The 19305-nt window shown below is 37.6% G+C and overlaps 1 pseudogene; it reads left to right on the forward strand.

Annotated features, from left to right (window-relative positions):
• Positions 1–771: 771 nt before the first annotated feature.
• On the forward strand, positions 772–1424 carry LOC118713275 (annotated as a pseudogene).
• The last annotated feature ends 17881 nt before the right edge of the window (positions 1425–19305 follow it).

Raw genomic sequence — 19305 nt, forward strand, 5'->3', positions numbered from 1 at the left:
TTGTTAATAGATGTTGCAATGACAGCATTCCCCTGAGCATGGGTGAGTTTAATCAATTGTGAAATGGGGCTAACGTAATCTCTAGAGATTGTTCAAACGTATGAGGCTCAGCTGTATATAGGCAAAGGGATTGTGGAGACATTTTCCCCAGGGATCTACTACTGAATTTCCGAAGCAGCAACTAGACTGTATGATAGTGTTATGGACTGCATGCCCCCCTCCAAATCGGTCTGTTGAAACCCTACTCGGCCCCCGCCATGTGATGATATAGGTATATATTGGAGATATTTGATTCTAGATAACAGCATGAAAGTGAGTATAGCAATAAAGCAAGTCACAATCATTTTACTGGTGGAGAGTCTTGCCTTCAATGTGTAAAAGATGCAAAACAGGATTGCAATAAAGGGAAGCCAAATAAAACAAGATGTGCCTGTCCTAGCAGGTGTGCCACTGGGAAGTAATTAGGTGTTGAAGGTGGAGCCCTGATGAGTGCGATTAGTGGCCTTTATAGTAGAGACAGCAGAGAGCTTGCTTCTTCTCTATTTTCTCCGGCATGGGAGGACAGAATGAGAAGATGACCATCTGCATCCTGTCACGGACAAGGCGGCATTGGGTGCAGCTATCAGGTAGGGCAGAGCTGGGGTGCAGCTAGGTTTTCTCCCACCCCATACCCTTCCCCTCAGGCATGACCAGGCTGACCCCACTGAGTTATCCTCTGCGGTGCGGGCCTGGGGCGGCTCAGGGTGCCCCTCAGCAAACCCCTGCCCCATCATGGGCAGTCAGAGCTCCAAGGCTCCCTGGGGCGCTGTGACCACGAGGAAGCAGCAGGCACTTATGGCCAATGGGACAGAAGAACTTATGGCCATGTGAGAAGCAATGGAGACCCACCCCCAGTAGTGAAGGGGAGTCCCCCACCCCCCATGTGAATGGAACAGAGGAGGCAGCCAGGACACTCCAGCTAGGGAGCTGAGGCCCAGGGAGATATACCCCCAAGGAAACCGCCAAGAAAAAGAAATTCTTTCAAGAAGCCTTTTCAATTGAGTGGCCTGTCCTTTGAGATGAATCCGAAGGAGGGTGGGTGGGGTAAATTGTCTGCCTCCTCGCCCACAGAGGAAGAGCAGGAACAAGGGGAGAGGGTGCTTGAGCGAGGAAGGCACTGCCCAGGGAGGGTAGGCTTTTGCTCCCCTGAGAGCCAGGAGCCCCAAGCCAAGGGGCAGAGGCCAGTACTGCTTCCAAGGGAGGAGACACAGAAGAGGAGGCAGGGCCCCAGGCTGCAGAGCTGTCCACTCCATTGGGGCCAGAGAACGGCCCTACACCTGCCAGCCAGCAGCATGAATAACTGCAAAAACGGCGCTATTCTGTGAGGTCACTGCCTGGGGCTGGTGCCCTGGCTGCCTTCCTGTGCCCAGAAAGGAAGGGGCTGCTGCCCCCTTCCCTCTGCCTTCCTTTCCTCTTCTCCCTCCTGTGGATCCTCCCTTAAGAATTCCCTCCTGGTCTTCCTCTTCCAGCCAGTTGAAATGGCCCCCTGCAGTTCTCCAAGTTAGGTGAGTGATGTGACATGCTCCTGCCCCTGTTCCTGCCTCTTTCCGGTCTCCACCCCACCAGCAGGCAATTGCTGGTTTTCTCCCCAAGTTCTTTTCCAAGTATGTTTTGTTTCCTCCCCAAATTCCTGAGCCAGATGTGGGGTCCTACACTCCCAACCCTGAGTGTTCAGCCTTCCCTCAGTTTTTAGTCTCTTGTGCTATGCCTGGCGGCACCTGGGCTAGGGGAGGGCACTGCCCATTCCTAGGTTTTTATAAATGTCTTACTCAAGTTCAGGCCTCCAGCTTGTGAAACAAAGTGTCTCTCTTTTGACTTAGTAAGCATTAGGCTTTGGGGGTGGGGGTGTGTGTGTCTGGGGGGGGGGGGGCAGGTCTATAATGTGAAACAACTTTTCTCCCTCCCACCCATTGTAAATAAGTTTTTAATTGTCAAATCCCAGATTGGTATTTTTTTGGGGGTCTAACATTTAAAACCATTCTCTTCCACCAGGTTTTCCCTTAACATTTGGAAAAGGAATAAATGTTGTCTCTTAAAAAAAAGGACGATGATGATGACTCTGTAAACCAGGAAGAGGGCCTACTATCTGCCAGCGCCTAGATCTTAGACTTCTCCGCCCCCAGACCCATGATAAATACAGTCTGGTAAGCCATCCAGTCAATGCTGATTTGTTATAAAAGCCTGAGCTGAGAGAAATGGAACTGACCAAGGCAGACTGAGCTAAGCCAGATGGAACACACTTCATCTGAAGGGGAGTCATTAGCAAATCACCTCTCTGAATTTTCACAGAACAACCTCATGCGGCAGACAGACCCTTTGGTGGTCCCCAGGATTCCCATCTCCTGGTATTCAGGCCTGTGTATTTCTGTCCTGTTGAGCGTGTGCCAGAACTATGACCAATTTAAAGCAATAGCACAGTGGGATACAGGTGACTTCACTACGTATAATTGTAATGCTCATCTTGCAAAGGAATTTCTCTCCCTTGCTGGCTCTAAAAAGCAAGCTTCCATGTTGTGGAATACCCTATGAAGAAGGCCAGATGGTCAGGAGCTCGGGGCTGCTTTTAACTTCCAGTGAGGGAGAAATGGGAGCCCGCTACCTAGCAATTTGCAAGGATGAATTTGAATTCTGTCAACAATGGAATCATTAGCAGAATCTTCCCCCAGGAGAGGATCAGGTGAAACCAACGCCAAGATCCACAGCTTGATTACATTAGGAGACCCTAAGATGAGGACTCAGGTAAATAATTTCTGGACTTTTAATCCCTTTGGGATAAGACATATGTGTTGTTTTAAGGTGCTAAGTCTGTGGTGGTTTTGTTGTGCAGCAATATATCACTAATACACATCCACAAATTGTTAACTGGAATAGAAAGTAGATTCCTCTACTCCAGGTCTTGCCAAAGAGTCCATTCTTTGAAATGGAATGACTGACAAAAGCTCCAAGGTGGATAATTAGGCATGATGGGGGAGGAGGATAAACATACTTGGGATTCAACTTCCTCTTTTCAATATGTGGGCAGCTTGAATACTTACTCAAAAAAGCAATTCACTAAAGGAGCTACCATCTGCTTTTTAAAAATCTTTGTCCTGGTAAATGGCTGCTTTCTAGCAAAAATGTTCAGTCTGGCCTCTGCTTATCTCACAGTTGAATTACTGAACATTCTTCTTTTTATATCACTCCAAACCAAGTTCTTTTAGCTCCACTAAACTACTCATATGTTCATGGTCATGGGCTAATCTGTGAACTAGCTACCCTCTCTCATCACCTGATCTTGCTGCACTTTATCTTCGTAATTTTCTCTTTAACTCCCCTGACCCCTCATTCGTTCTTCAGATCTCAGCTTCAACATCACACATGCTAAGGAGCTTTCCATAACCTCTAGGTCTAACTTTAGTTCTTTCACCATTGTTCCATAAGAATTTATCCTGCTAGGGTATGCTTGTGTCTTTATTGAAATTTCCTCTTCATTATCCTGTTTTCACTAAAGTGTAAGCTGGATATAAAATTAATGTTTTAATCATCTATTTATCTCCTACTTCTTTAGTCTCTGGCTTGAGGCAAAAGTGCATGCTCAAATGACTTTATTTTAAAATAAATGAAGTGATGTCATAGTGAAAGGAGGAGAGGCATCAGAGTTAGGTAAACATATATTTAAGTTTCAGTTCACGGTGCGACCTTTGGTAAATTACTGAATCTGTATTAGCCTTGATTCCCTCATCTGTAAAAATGAAGATAAGTAGCTGCTATTCCTTCAGTGAGTCACCCAAATATTAATCCATTTTCCCAGCAGATACTTATGTAGCTTTTATATCATGTCAGACATGGCTCTAGGGTTAGGGATACAGGTATTCACAAAAGAGTCAAAATCACTGCCTCCAGAAGCATAAAACTTTCAGTAAACAAGATAGACGAAATGTACAGCATGTTAGGTGGCGATAAGTGCTAAGGAGAAAAATAATTACCGAAGGAAAATAGGAAGCATCAGGGGATTGCAATTTTAGAGAAAGTAGCAAGGGAGGGCGTCGCTAAGAAGGTGACATTTGTGTAAAAGCATGAAGAAAGTGCTACAGCAAGACATGCCAATCACAGGGGAAGAAGAGCATCCTTGTGACAGAGAGGGAAGAACCATGGAGATTATTTTGCTGGCATAATCTGCGCAGCCCCTGCCTCATATAAATTCTCAGGAAATGGTTATGGTTGCCTCACACTCATTTTCCCCTAATTGGCTTTTTCTCCCACTTTCAATCTGCACTTTTAATTTCAGGGTTCATTGTTTGCCCTTGAAAAATGCTTAAATCTTCAAGGCTACTATCACCTATGTTGTGAATAAGACGACTTTTTTTTTTTTTTTTGATTTCTTTAAATAGAATGTTAGAAATGAACTCTCCAGGTGGCAGGTAGACACTGATGCTGTTTTATTAATAGTTTTCCCAGGTAGAGTGACAAACTTCAGTGTCCTCAGGCATTTCCAGAAGGAAACCTTGAAGATGCTAAAACTCTTCATGGTGACCACTCATGGAAGCAGTCCACGTGTGGTACTTTGAGGTACAGTTCACTGCAATATTTCTATTTTAAATCGTTTATCATTTAATCTAATTTGGACTCTGAGTTCTCACACTCCTGGACTTATGGAGAATTCAAGCTCAGGTATTCTTGGAGCTCCAACACCCTGAAAGGAAAGAGGTAGTGTTAAATGAAGTCTTGGAGAAGCCTCTTTATTGCCCATATTCACATTGGTCTTAAGTCCACTGGACCTACAGCTTCTGTGTCACTCTTGGGGCAGAGTGAAGTTGGGAATCTCAGTGCCCAAGAGTTGGTCTTAAGTTCATCACACAGTCCTCCAGGCTAAGGTTTAGCCCCCTCTGAAGAGCATTGTTGTGGAATATTGATTGTTCTACCCTCTGCTCCACTACATGTTTCTGTTTATCCTTAAACACCTCAACACATGGAAACATGCTCTCCCTAAAAGACTTGGCTTTTGGAAACTACATCCAGTGGGGAATATGTTTTGTATTTAATGTCACTTCCCCTACCAATCACAAGTCTTCTTTGAAGCAAGATAGTAAGTAGATAGCCAGCTACTCAAAGATGGAAGGGAAATACAAGGAAAAATATATAAATTAATATTCCAAATTTGCCAAACCAAATCTGCATAGTAACACCTTCAAGATTATTTATAATTAATGGAAATCATAATGAATGGAAATTCATATCAGTTATAGGTTGTATCAGTGTCCTCTTTTTTCATTTGCGTAGCAATGAACTTCATAATTATTCTGATAAATATCTGTAGAAAATTCCAAGTAACTTAAGTATTATATGGAATATCAAATAATGTTTGATCATAAGACAAGTACTTTTGTATGTGAAAATTAAATACTTTTCTATTCAAATGGATAACAATCTCTGACATGCATATGAATGAGCAGCTCTCAATACATTAGGCAAACAAAATTAACTTGGAGCATTATCAACATCAATTTCTTTTGGTCCAGTAAATCACAATTTGAGAAAAATAATTGTGACCTACTCATTTTCTTTTAGAGCAAATAGTGTTTCTGGTTCCCTCTTGGAAGTCTATCAGAAAATGGCTTAGAGTCAGTGACCCTAAATCAAAAGATAATAAATGCCTCTCCATTTATTATGGAGAAAATGTTTTTGAAGTTGGTTGCAATGATATTTACCTATATCGATGATAGTACTTCAGCCAACACAACAATGGCACATCCCAAATGTGGTAGGTCTAATGTATAGACAATCACAATGTCTCAGTAAACACAGAGAAAGACATTTTTAAAAAGATTGTTGTTATGGTGTTTTGATATCATATTTCCTCAGATCCAACCTGTGTTTTTACCTCCCTGAAAACCTCTTGAATAACTCAGCTCTTACCCAGAACCTTTTGTCATACTATCTCCCATAGTAAAAAAAAATTCGGTAATTCACAATTTTCTGTTCTTTCTATGAACTGCTATCATGTCATATTCTAAATCAGGGGATATGTTTTATAATTAAAGCTTCTGTCATATTTTTTTGATAGTTAACTATGGGCAAGTTTGAATTATCTAGCTAGACTATACATTTCTTGAGAAAAGTTACATGTGTACATATTTTTAAAATTTTTATTAAATATTCATGAATACTCTCAACTTTGTGCTGAGCAGATAGTGATGATAAATGGATATTTTTGTTCAAAGTATTTGAATACTTATGCCATAAGGTAAGTACTGCTATAATGCTGAAAATAAAGTCAAGAAGTGTTACTGTCATTTTTATTGTATATGTGATTACCTAATGCCAAATTAATATGTTATATATTTAATGAGCATTTATATATTTATCACTGTGGGCCAAGATGGGATGCAAATAACCAGCGTATATTGTCAAATCTTAAAGGGTTTATGATTTATCTAGTATTACAAACAACTTAAAGTCAGAATCATTTTTCAGACAGGGAAAACATAACAGGTATTTCCCAAATTTCATGAACATATGTTTATTTCTATCCAACATCTTTTAGAAGAACAATCTATATTTGGTTTTTATTGCAAATTACAACACATTTAATGGCTTAAAACAAATGTTATCTTATACTTCTGAAGGACAGGAATTCAAAATAAGTCTTGATGTACAAAAAAATAAAGCTTGGTTGGGCTGAGTTCCTTCTGAAGGCTCCAGGGGAGAATTGGTTCCTTATCTTTTAAGCTTCTAGAAGCAACCTACCTCTCTTGGCTTGCAGACCCCTTCGGGCACTGGCATCTCTGACTACTACTTTCATTATCATACTAGAGGCCTGGTGCATGGATTTGTGCACTGCTGAGGATCCGCCTGCTGTGGGAGTGCCATTCATCCCAGTCAGCCACTCCCACTGTGGGAGTGCACTGACCACCAGGGGACAGCTCCTGCATTTAGTGTCTGCTCCCAGATGGTCAGTGCACATCATAGTGACTGGTCGACTGGTTGTCCTGGTCATTCCGCCATTTGGTTGCTAAGCTTTTATATATGAAGATGTTCTATGAATCTGACCCACTTCATTCCATTTTACTCATATCTTTGGTTACATTGGGCCCTTTTAGATGATCTAGGGTGAGCTCTCCATTACAAGATATTGAACTTTACCACATATACAAAGTTTCCCTTCCCTTGTAAGGTAATATGGGAATTAGAAGGTAATATAGTAACAGAGATTAGAACATGGAGATCTCTATAGGGAGAGGGCTTTATTCAGCCCACCACACCATTCATAGTTTAATCCATGTGGAAAGGCTAGGTCTAGTATTATACACCATCTCTCTGGATAGGATCCATAATACAAACTGAAAACTTAGTGACATCATTCATAATGACCACAATAGTAAATTCTGGGGTGGGTCTGTGACACATGCTAAGTAAGTAGAACAATTTATTATTTTAGTCATAACAATTTCTAAAAGACACTCTTTCTCCTGAGTTTACTATGTTTGAAAGACATGATTTTTGAGCAACTGGTCGCCATGTTTTTTCTAATATGGGAGGATTTTACTAGAGAATAAAATGAAAATAGGGAAAAATGGTTAGAATGGAGACAGAAAGAATTCCTATTGATATTTCAAAGCTCAACAGAGAAGACAATAACCCCATTCTCCTTTTATTTTTCACCAAGTTTGATCTATTTTTAGCCCCTTACAAGCAATTGGCATGGTTACATTTATGGTAAAGGCAGGTTAAGTTGAGAAAACAAAGGTTTGCCTCAGGGGATGAAAACTAAAGTAGCCAAACGGGTGAGTAGGAGAATGATTGACCCTCCTCCTAGGCAAGTGATTCTGAACTCTTGGGCATTCTGTACATTATCCAGAGTTTTCTTTCTATGGGATTCATTTTGTGTTTCAGGGCTGGGTGTAGGAGCTTACGAAGCTTTTTCAAGCTGCCAAAGTGAGGTGTTATGCATGTGTATGATTCAGTAGGCCCTCATTGAACATTGTAGAATAAACTTCTAGGATAGCATTAAATAGAAAATGCTTGAGTAGAATGGGGCTTGTATTTTAGGGAAGAAAATGACCTCACTGGAAGGGGAATTCAGCTCCATGACTGAGTTTGGTGAATTAACCAGAATTGTTGGTATGAACAGAGACAAGCAGAAAACGTTTTTCTTCCCTTATTAGTACTGGAAGTGAAATATTTTTATGTAATGGTCGGTTATTTTTCCTTCTTGTTGTATGAAAGCAGCTCTAACAGGCAGGTGGCTCAATTCTTGCTCTGCCTTGAAGAGTCCTGTGTGCCTTTCACACACTGGGATGCCCTGAGTTGAAAAGGAAATCCCCAGCTTTGTGGAGGAGAGGCCAACCGAGCAGATCCAAGCCCCAAAGAGCAGGCTGACTGGCACAGCAGTGGGACAGTCACATGTCCACCAAGATTAGAAAACATCAGAACAAATTGCCTGTGAAATTCTGAACTGACCTTTAATTAAAGCTATGAGAAAAGAAAATACCTTTCTAGATTTTTTTTACAAGCCACCATGAATAGATGACAGATGCAAGATTTATTGCATCAAGAATTTAATTAGTCAAAAATATTTTCTTTCCTAGGGATGGAGGAAATTGTTTTGTTCTATGGAGAAAAATACAACAGCCTGGTGCACAGTTGCTTATTTCCAAAGCCTGCTGCTTTCCTGAATGTTGTGAAATATGTGGTCCTTTACCTTTTAATCAGGCATCTCATTATCAGCATCAACTGGAATATGTAGCTAGCCCTAATGTATTTTGTTCAGGTTTTAATGATGTCCAAAAATATATTTCTTCCCAGTTCCATTTAACAAGGACATAACAATGGCAATACAATTCAAATTATTCATGAGAGGCTGGTCCATGGCATTTCCCCAAAGTATTTGGAAATACAAAAAGGTTCCAAAAAGTGAAAATAAACAAATAGAAAATTTCTTTCACAAAGTATATTAGAAAACATAATATTTAAAAAAAAATAGCTCTAGCATAGGCTTTGCCCAAAAGAAATAAATACAGCAAATTTACCAGTAATAAAGTTAGGCCTCATGTAGCAGTGCAGGCACTAGCCCTGCCATTTGAATTTAATACCATATATTGCTTCCAGTAGTAAAGTTGATGATGTATTTAATAAAACTTTAAGATACTCTTCTACCAACCACTTCATGGCATTTCTGGTTGACTCTTTCAGGGAGTCTGTGTCCTAATGAAAAATAAAGGAGACACTATTTCAAAAGCCAATTTCATTTTTAAATGCCACGTAGAAGAAATAGGACAAGGGAGAGAAAGCTCAGAAAAAGGCAATCACAATAGCAAAGTAGCCCAAAGCAATGTGCAGGAAGATCACCTCTTGTCCCGATTCATGTCAACATGGCCCCCATTTGTGACACTGAAGTTGATTGTCAGGCTTATAAATAGGCAGGGCAGTAACAGTGGTGGGGATGGGGGCATCCATATTCAACCATTTCTCATCTGATTATTGTCAAAAGGGTAACATTCACATCTCGGCCTCTTCTGATCTTATTACAAACGCTGTCATTGGAATCAGGCGTCCGGATGTTAATAGCCATTGCGGGCGTGGGCAGCTTGTAGTATGAGCACGGCGGTAACCTTTTCAATATTCCAGATTTGATTGGCTCCCCAATCCACCCTGATTTCTCTCATGAAGCAGAGGTTGTAAAAGGTGATCAGGGAGGCAGCCATCCAATCCCCCTGCAGAACCTTGAAAAGGTCAAGTACATATTGAGTTGCTTCCTGGAGAACGTTATTGGAGAAATGAAATAAAGGCATTTTTTTTTTTTTAAACCTGAGATTTCATAATATCAGTCTTGGACTGGAACATCTCAAATCACAGAAGTTAAAGAAGGAAACAATTTGTCTATCCCCAGGAGGAATAAAGTTAGTAGTGAGAAGTGATACTTTTGTTTCTAAATGAGTATAAGTCTATGTAGAATATGATGTGCATATTCAGATAATGCAAACAGTATAGAATAATATTTAAGGTAACTTAGGTTTAGCAATCTGAGTAATATGAACTTTAATCCCCACCCTAGCATTTGTTAGTTGAGTATCTTTGGTCAACACTCTAAGTCTCAATGTTCTCATCAGTAAAACATAAAATTAAAGATTTTTTAAATTGTTTTACGGAAAAATAATTATTCACTATAAAATGATCAGAAGATAGCACATAATAGCAATAACAATGGGGATAAAAAGTAATAATAGTGGTAATTCAGTCATAATAGTTTTAGATTAGCAGTAGATGCAGTAGCAGAAATATTTAATATTTGGAGAAGAAATATGTAATATATGTAATATGTAGCAGAAATATGTAATATATATATGAATGAAATTAACTTAGGCTATTTTTCCCCCAATAGCTATAGACTTTTTCAGATAGAATAATGATGTCAGTAATTTAGCCAGTATTTATTGAGCATAGTACTAGAATTTGAAATAATCAGTAAAAAAAACCAAAATTTCTGTCTTTTTGAGCCTATAATTTTCAGTGAATGGAGATTAAAAATAAATAGTGCATATAGGGAAAAAGTATAATATAGTTTCAGAAAGTAGCAATTGCTCAGAAAAATAGAGCACATTAAAAAGTTTTCAGATTATAAGGTAGGGTTGCAATGAAAATTTCCCTTCATACTTCTTGGCTAAGACTAGCTACTCCTAACAATTAGGGTAGAATCACCTTCACAAAACTTGAGGATATTCTCACCTCATGAGAAAGAGTTTTCTGGAATAGTAGTTTACAGTTATGCATTTTTACACAGTTCTGAGAAATAGTCAAAGGAAATATAGATTTCTCACCATTTAAGGATGTCCATGGTTCTTGGGGGAGAGGAGTGAAGGAAATCTGCCTTTGAAAACAGCAGAGCTAAGTGTGTGTGTGTGTGTGTGTGTGTGTGTGTGTGTGTGTGTATACAAATGCATGAATATGCACATGTCCAGTCAAATATACACAAGCACATATACACAAGCATATATACACAGGCAAATGTATACACACAAAAATGAATGCATGTATATAAATATAAAGTGTGTATATTTGTACATATATATTTATTTCATCCCTTTTACATATATATTAATTTTATTCTATTTAATAAATGGCATTTATATTCTCCAAGGAATTTAAGAAAAATATAACTTTAAGGTTAGTATGAAAGTTATATTTTTACATTTATATTTTAAAGTTAGCTAGATTTCTTCCTCAAATAGAAAAACTTCAATTTAAAATAATTTTTCTCTGGGAAACATTTACCATTCTTGAAGCAGAATAAAAAGTGTCAATGATAGAATGGCATAAATATAATCTCAAAGTATGTGGTATACCATCAAAGTCTATTCTTTTTATCATTATTTAAAAGGTAGAACAAAGGCAGTAACATTAATGATCAGAAGCAAGGTTGGTGGTCAATTCTTTTTTTGTCCTTTGGTTTTCTCCTGATCGTGGCCTCTTCACTGGCCTCAAAATAACACGTTCACAAAGCTCTCAAAGAGCAGGCAGCTTTTTCATGGGGCTTTGGATAATGTTAATGAAGTCCTTCATGGACTCTCACCGCTGCCAAATGCCAAGGGTCTTCCAGGACGCAAAGCTTAGCAAGCTTTGCTCATTGAAATCAAGCCTGATAGGACTATTTATTTCAATGAATAGCCCCATAGTTGTGAGAAATGACCTGAATATTTCAAAAATTCACAAGAAAGAAGACATGCTGTGGAATGTGTGGAGATTAGGAATTCTTTGCCATCTTTCTTAGTTTGTAGGTATTTTGTAAGGCAAAAATTATTTTTGGAGCCAGGACGGAAAGACCATTCTCCTTAAAAGCATCTACCTTTTATGTCTGTTTTCTTCCTGATTGTGTTGCTGATAATTTTGCATATTAGTTGATATTTATAATTTTGATCATTCCAAAGTGAATTTATTATCTTCACAGTGTAGTAAGCATTTGTATTTCTTCTGTGAAATGTCTTCTCGTGTAGTTTGCTCATATTTTCCATGAGGTTTTATCTTTTTATTATCTATACTAGAGGCCTGGTGCACAAAATTTGTGCATGGAGGGGGGTATTCCTTCAGCCCAGCCTGAATCCACTCAAATCAGGGACCTCTCGGGGGATGTCTGATCACCAGTTTAGCCCTGATCCTTGTGCTGTTCTCTGTAGAAGGCAGTCAGTCTGAATGACTCAGGAAGTGCAGGGAACTCTTCATTTGGCTCACCCAATCAATGGTGTTTGCAGGACAGACCGTGGTGACCTAGCCCATGCATGTACAGCTGCTGCTGAAGTTCAAGCATTAGGCTGTGCAGCAGCAGAAGGCCATCCAGCCACAAACTGACAGGCAGACATCCCCCGAGGGATCCTGGACTGCTAGAGGGCACAGACCAGGCTGAGGGATTCCCTGCCCTCCAATGCATGAATTTTGTGCACTGGACCTCTAGTTGATTCATAAGACCTCTCTTAATTTAGTTATCTTTATTTTTTTCTAAAAATTTAAAATCAAATTTTGACTTGCGTTTTCAAAGAATTATTTTTTTCAACAACCTAAGTAAGTCCTTAGCCATAATGTAGTGGAATTGGATTTTTATCTTAGTGCTGTTAGTATCTTTGTTGTCTATTGTTTTTCTTTAACTAGTATCTTCCCCATGGTTATTTAAGCTTTACAAATCTGTTCAATTTAAGAAATTGAATTTAAGAAAAATATAACTTTAAGTTAGTAAGAAAGTTGTATTTTTATATTTATATTTTAAAGTTAGCTAGATTTAGAACACAATCAAAATAGATGCAATTGAACAGTGGTATAGTTTGCATACATACATTGAGAAGTTTTACATTACCAAGTATTGACTCATAGATAAATTAGTATCTCTTAACATTGATATTAGGCATAAATATTTGTGCAACCATTTTGGAGAAGATCTTAACATTATCGTATAAAAGGGAATATTTACATGCCTTAAAAAAAAATAATTATCCTAGCATATACCTAAGAGAAACTTTTGGCCATGGTTCCCAGGAAACATAAATATGAATGTTCATAGCAGCATTGTTTGATAATAACAAAAAATTGAAGTCATTAAAATGCCACTCGATATTTGAGTTCAATTTCCAATACACACTGACTGAAAGAAATTCATGAGGCTCAAAGAAAAAATAATATAGCATGCATTCCAATGAGTGTTGTAAAACCAATATGTAAAAGCCCCTCACTTATCTTGTCCACCTGACTCAACTTCCTTCAGATATTTAAGATTACCTTTCCTTCCAGAATTGTGCAAAGCATAAAGGTATATGTTATATTACATTATCATATTTTAACTATTCCAGAGAATACTTGATTAATGTAGAAATTGAAGCAACTTAGAATACATTCTCTTTTTCATAGCTATCTTTACATCTTTATCTTTATATCTACATCTACATCTATATCTAATTATCTATATATACATATGTATTATATTGGTGTGTGTCTATGTATGAGAGAGAAAGGGGGTTAAGAGAGATATTGAGTGAGAGAAGAGAGACTATGAAGGCATTGTGTGAGCATGTGGGAACTACTGTACATACTGTTAAATTATTCACACTTGACTAGTCCTTACTACTATGTTTTCCATGAAAGCCAGTCTGTTGAAATACACTTCCCTTTTTCACAGAAATGCCATGCAGCTATATGCATTTCATAGGAAAAAGTTTTTCGAGAAGCTAGGTCTGTATGTTCCAATATTTATGTAAATATTTATGTAAATGTGGTTCTAATATATTTTAAAATATGTGTTTATATATTTAAATAATTGTAGCTAGAGATTCAGCCATACATATAGCTATAGATATACATAATAGTTGATAAGTTAAATGTAAGTATGCACTAAAATATTAACAGTAGTAACTTTTGAGTAACAGAATTGTAGGATATTTAATTATATTTGCTATAATTCTCTATCATTTTTTTTCTCACTAATGTGTATTGAATTCATAATAATAATGAACTATCAATATTACTTAAGAAAACAGTCATCCTTGCAAGCAGTTAAATAATTTGGGAGGTGTTATTTTTCATCTATCAAATTAGCAAAGATTAATACCCTTTGCTGGAAAAGGTGATGAGAATTCAATATTTATTTATTGCTAATGGCTGTATCAATTGGCCCAATTAAAAGAGAAAACAATTTGGCAATATAGCAAAAAGCCATAAAAAATTCATATACTTTGGCCCTGGATAATAGCTTTAAGCAGGAAGTCCCCCATCTCTGAATAATACAAGATAGAACAATTAACTATTAATAACAAACATTTGAATGTGTGAAGTGTTTATTATGAGTAATAAATTGGAAAATGTTCTATGCTCTTATATTAAGGAAAGCATTTAAGATGGGATGATTATATAATGGATTACATAAAAGTAATGAAGCCATTCATAGTTTTAGAGGCTTGTTATGGTTTAAGCACAAAAAAATAGAATGTGGTATTACAATTGCATGGTTGCTTAAGTACAAACATGTGACATAATCTTTACAGTCGAGGGGTTTAGAATATAATTTGCCTGACAACAAATAAAATACAGGAGCTTCTCAAACTTGCATTTCATTCCATTTTACTTTTCTATATGCCAGTTGGAAAGCAGGGTTTGTGACATTTACATCATAACTGAATCTGCACTGAACTCTCTAGATATGACCTTTAGAGACCCATTTCAAGTCCTTTAAGAAATTATTTCTTGCAAATTGAAATAAAAATGGTATATATAGTTATGTATTTGTTACAAAGTTAACTGTTAATGCTCCCTCTTCAAATTGTACAAAATATAGAAAGGAGAAATGCTAATTTCAGTCATTTGTTTTTCAAGAAAATGACACTAAGTCAAAATATAAAGTGGCATACTCACCATTTATTATTGTCCTAGAAGCCCAATGCATAAAATTCATGCAAAAGTAGGCCTTCCTTCCCCCAGCTGTGGGCACCTACTTCCCTCTGGCACCTGGGACCTGGCCATCCTTCTGATCACCAGCAAGTACCCAGGACCAAGGCTTCCATTGCAGAGGGAGGCCCTACCCACCTGCCACATTCTGCAGTTCAGTGGCCTTGGCCTCCCTCTTTGGGTGATCATGGAGCCCCCTGATTGATTTCCCCGCTGGCCAGTGGCCTGGGCCTCCCTCTGCAGGGCGAATCATGGGGCAATGGTTTCGGCCCCAACCAATCGCATCGCACTGCCTTGGCTGGCCTGGCACCAGTGGGTGTCATAGCATGGTCCCGGATGGTCATCCAGATGGTCATTCCGCTACTTTTCCATCTGGTCTACTTAGCATATTATGCTTTTACTATAGATACTCTTGAGCAAGTTATGTAATTGCCCCAATTTCAATTCTGTCTGTGTGTGTGTGTGTGTGTGTGTGTGTGTGTGTGTGTATGAAAAAAGAATTTCATATCCTACCTGTTATGGGTCACGTAGAAACAATTTTGGAAAGCATCTTTCAGCTGTTGGTTTACTTGTTTAATAGCATTTAAATTCCACTGCAATATAGCTGCCCATTGGCTGATCACAAATATGAGTTATGCCCAAAGACAGATTCGTATAGTTTTCAGGCTAGTCAGGGGAGGTCTGTCTTATCTTGGGCTGGCTGTAGGCACTGACTTGGTCATTTTAGGCTGACCTTCTTAATCAGAAACTCTCAAAGTACAGATCAAACAATATAAGATCTGGTACACCCTGAGGCTTCTCATGGAGAAAAACCCACACATGCTCCTCAAATGTTATGGGTTAAAGATAGGCCAAGGAAGAGTTCTATTTGTTGGGGGCTCTCTTTAATCAGCAGTAAACTGTAAAACTCACCTTTGCTGGAAAAGGGGTCTATGAAGATATTGTATCAATTCCATTTCAAGTACCAAAGAGTGCAGGTAATCAGCCCAAAGGAACATGGCAGGGGTTCTAGAGGGAAGTTCAGAGTTTTATCCAAATGGCTGTCTTCTCCTGAGTCATCTATCCATTCTGTGTGTGATGTGTCATCAGAGTGGTAGGAAGCCAGCCTCAGGGGGGCCTTGTAATAATATATACATGTTCTGTGACTTGGAACTTCATTAACTGGTTTGATAAATTTGATATAAAACTTCCATTGAATTTGACATCAATTGGCATTATCATAAGAACGTTTGACATTATATGTATCATGAAAGAAAAGGCAGAGCTGTTAGATTTTTAAAAAAATAACTTTTAATGATCTAAATTTTTCAGTGGCTATGACAAGGGTATTCAATACTTTATCACCTTTCTGTTTGAGCAAAGTTTCTCGATGATCACTTTCAAAAATTGGAAGAGATAATCACGAAAAATCTTGCTTAGGTATTTCTTGTGAACATTTCAAGTATAAAAGCTTATGTAAAATTTTTATGTAAACAATAATGTTTCAATTTCTTATTTAAATATTTTATTTGTAAATTTTATGAAATACATATTTTAAAATGTCCTAATACTTTATGAATATTTTGTTATCAAACTGATCTGAGTATATCTTGTGTGTGTCTGTAATACCATCTGAAAACCCTACATTTACTTTAGCTTTTTTCCAGAATTTTTAATTGTACTGTAATTATACTGATATTTTTGTTTTGTTTTGTTATCCTCAAGTGAGGATATTTGCCATGGGTAAATCTTAGGCAAGCCATGTTCATCAATACCAATGAAATCTATTGAGTAAAATTAACTTCATCAATGTTCAGCCTTTACCTACTTATTATATAAAAATGTCAGTGTTTACAAAACAATATGCATCCAAGTATCTGTTGACATCCCTTAGGATTGAGTTTCAATGACTCATGCATCATTACCGGCCATACATTTTACTGAAAAAGTATGATTGGGACTTCCAACCTGCTCTGCCAGAATCCATTCTCTTCCATCATCTACTCTATTTATATTTCTCATATAAATTAAAATATTTTATTCTCTTATTTAAATGTTGTAGTGATTTGCCATTTTACTGAGAATATATTACAAAGTGCATCCTATGGCCCAAAGCCCTTTACAATATCTATTGTGTAATGCATGATATTCATCTAATACCAATTAATCCCTTCTCCAGACACTGTGACCTTCTTTCAGCTGTTTAAATACACTGTTTTTCTTTTTGACTTATGATATTTACACATACTATTTTTTTTACTGTCCTACAAACATGTTCATTCTGTTTCTGCCTGTGTTTAAAACCAACTTAGAGAGATGAAGTCATCAGGCAGAGATTTTAAAAGCAAAGCAAAACAAAACAAACTCTATTTTTGAAAAATAAAAGTGGAGGATTATAATGGCAGGACTTATGACCATGTGAACACTTTTTCTTCCCCTCAAAAGTAGCAGTTGCAGCCACACAGGTTCAGATAGATTGGTCAGCTTCAGGTGCCCTCTCCCCACCACCATCCCAGAAGAAGGTGCTACTGGCAGTTATGAGCTGGTAGAGCAGAGCACTTAAGTTTCTTACAAGAGGGCAAGTCTCTTATAAAAGCAAAAATGAGGGAGGGGAAACAAAGAAAAAATAAACAAATGGGACAACATCAAACTAAAAAGTTTTTACATAGCAAATGAAACAAAACAAAACAAAAAGACAACTTACTGACTGGGTGAAAATACTAACCAATGATACATCCAATAAGGGGTTAATATCCAAAATGTATAAAGAACTCAGTCAATAACACCAAAACAAAAAATCTAATAAAAAAAATGGGCAGATAACCTGCTCCAAAGAGGACATACATTTGGCCAATAGATATGAAAACATGCTCAATGTCACTTATTAGAGAAATGCAAAGTAAATATGAAATATCACTTCACACCTGACAGAATGGCTATTATCAACAACAGACAAGTGTTGGTGAGGATGTAAAGAAAAGGAAACTCTTGTGCACTGTTGTTGGGAATGCAAATGTGTACAGCTACTGTGGAAATTCCTCAAAAAATTATAAATAGAACTACGTTATAACCCAGCAATTTTACTTCAAGATCTATATCTGAAAAAACCCAAAACCCAACTTGAAACATATATGCACCACCATGTTCATGGCAGTATTATTTATAATAGCCAAGGTATGGAATCAACTCAAGTATCCATCAATAAACAAGTGAATAATATTTCATATGCATCATGGAATATTACCTGGCCATAAAAAAATGAAGTGTTGAAACTTGCAACAACATGGATGAATCTAGAGGGTATTATGCTAGGTGAAATAAGTTAGACAAATAACCATATGATTTTACTTATAATTGGAATCTAAGTTACAAAGTATACAAACAACAAAAACTAGAAGCAGATGCATTGATGCAGAAAACAACCTTTGGGTTGCCGAATGGAATAGGGCGGTGGATGTCGGGGTAGCTGGGTGAAAGCTAATATGATTAATATGTACAAATTGGTAATTACAAAATAGTAACTACCAATTGGGGATATAAAGTAAAGCCTAATGGATATAGTCAATATTGTAATAACTATGGTGCCAGGTGGATACTTGAATTATTGGGAGATGACTTGGTTAATTATAGAATTGTCTCACCACTAGGCTGTACATCTGAGAGAACATAAAATAGTACTAGATGTCAAGTGTAATTGTAAATAAAACTAAAAAAAATAAATAAATAATGGTGGAAGAGCTGAGGACACAGACTGTCCCAGTAGAAACTAAAATAATAAAGTAAAGAAGGAAAGGAGAATAAAAAAGTTATGTAGATAAGATCATTTTTCTTTCATTGTTTAGACTGTGTTAGGGAATGGGCAGAGATCAAAAAGTTTACTTGAATGCAGGATTACCCCCAGTCTCTTTATTTTTCAGAACTCAGTTCTGTGCCACTTCCTCAAAGAAGCTTTCCCCAATCCACCAGTTATGTTAATATCTTTACGTAGAAATCTCATAACTTTAATGTGCTCATCTGTGCCATGAATTTCTAATAGGGTAGTGTCACTTTGATGTTTCTCACACTCTATGATCATAAACTTTGTTCTCTGAGCATTCTATGTAATTAATGATACAAGAAATATGGACTGAGAAGTACTGTTTTGTGAGATCTGGATACTCCAGCATATTGCCAGTGCAACCTTGGGGCATCATCAGCAATATTATTGCAACTAGTTATCATTTGTCTTATTAGTCCAGATAGGCTGGGTTCAGTCACAGTAGCAATAAACCTCCACATTTCTGTGTTTCAATCACAGGGTCTGATGAGAGCCTGAACAATCCTCCAAGGTACCAGTCTTCTCTGGAGTAGCCTGATAATTCAAGCTTTACCATGAAAACGTGTGGACTT

The sequence above is a fragment of the Pipistrellus kuhlii genome, unplaced genomic scaffold, assembly GCF_014108245.1.
Source record: "Pipistrellus kuhlii isolate mPipKuh1 unplaced genomic scaffold, mPipKuh1.p scaffold_m20_p_9, whole genome shotgun sequence".
In the NCBI taxonomy this organism is placed as follows: domain Eukaryota; kingdom Metazoa; phylum Chordata; class Mammalia; order Chiroptera; family Vespertilionidae; genus Pipistrellus; species Pipistrellus kuhlii.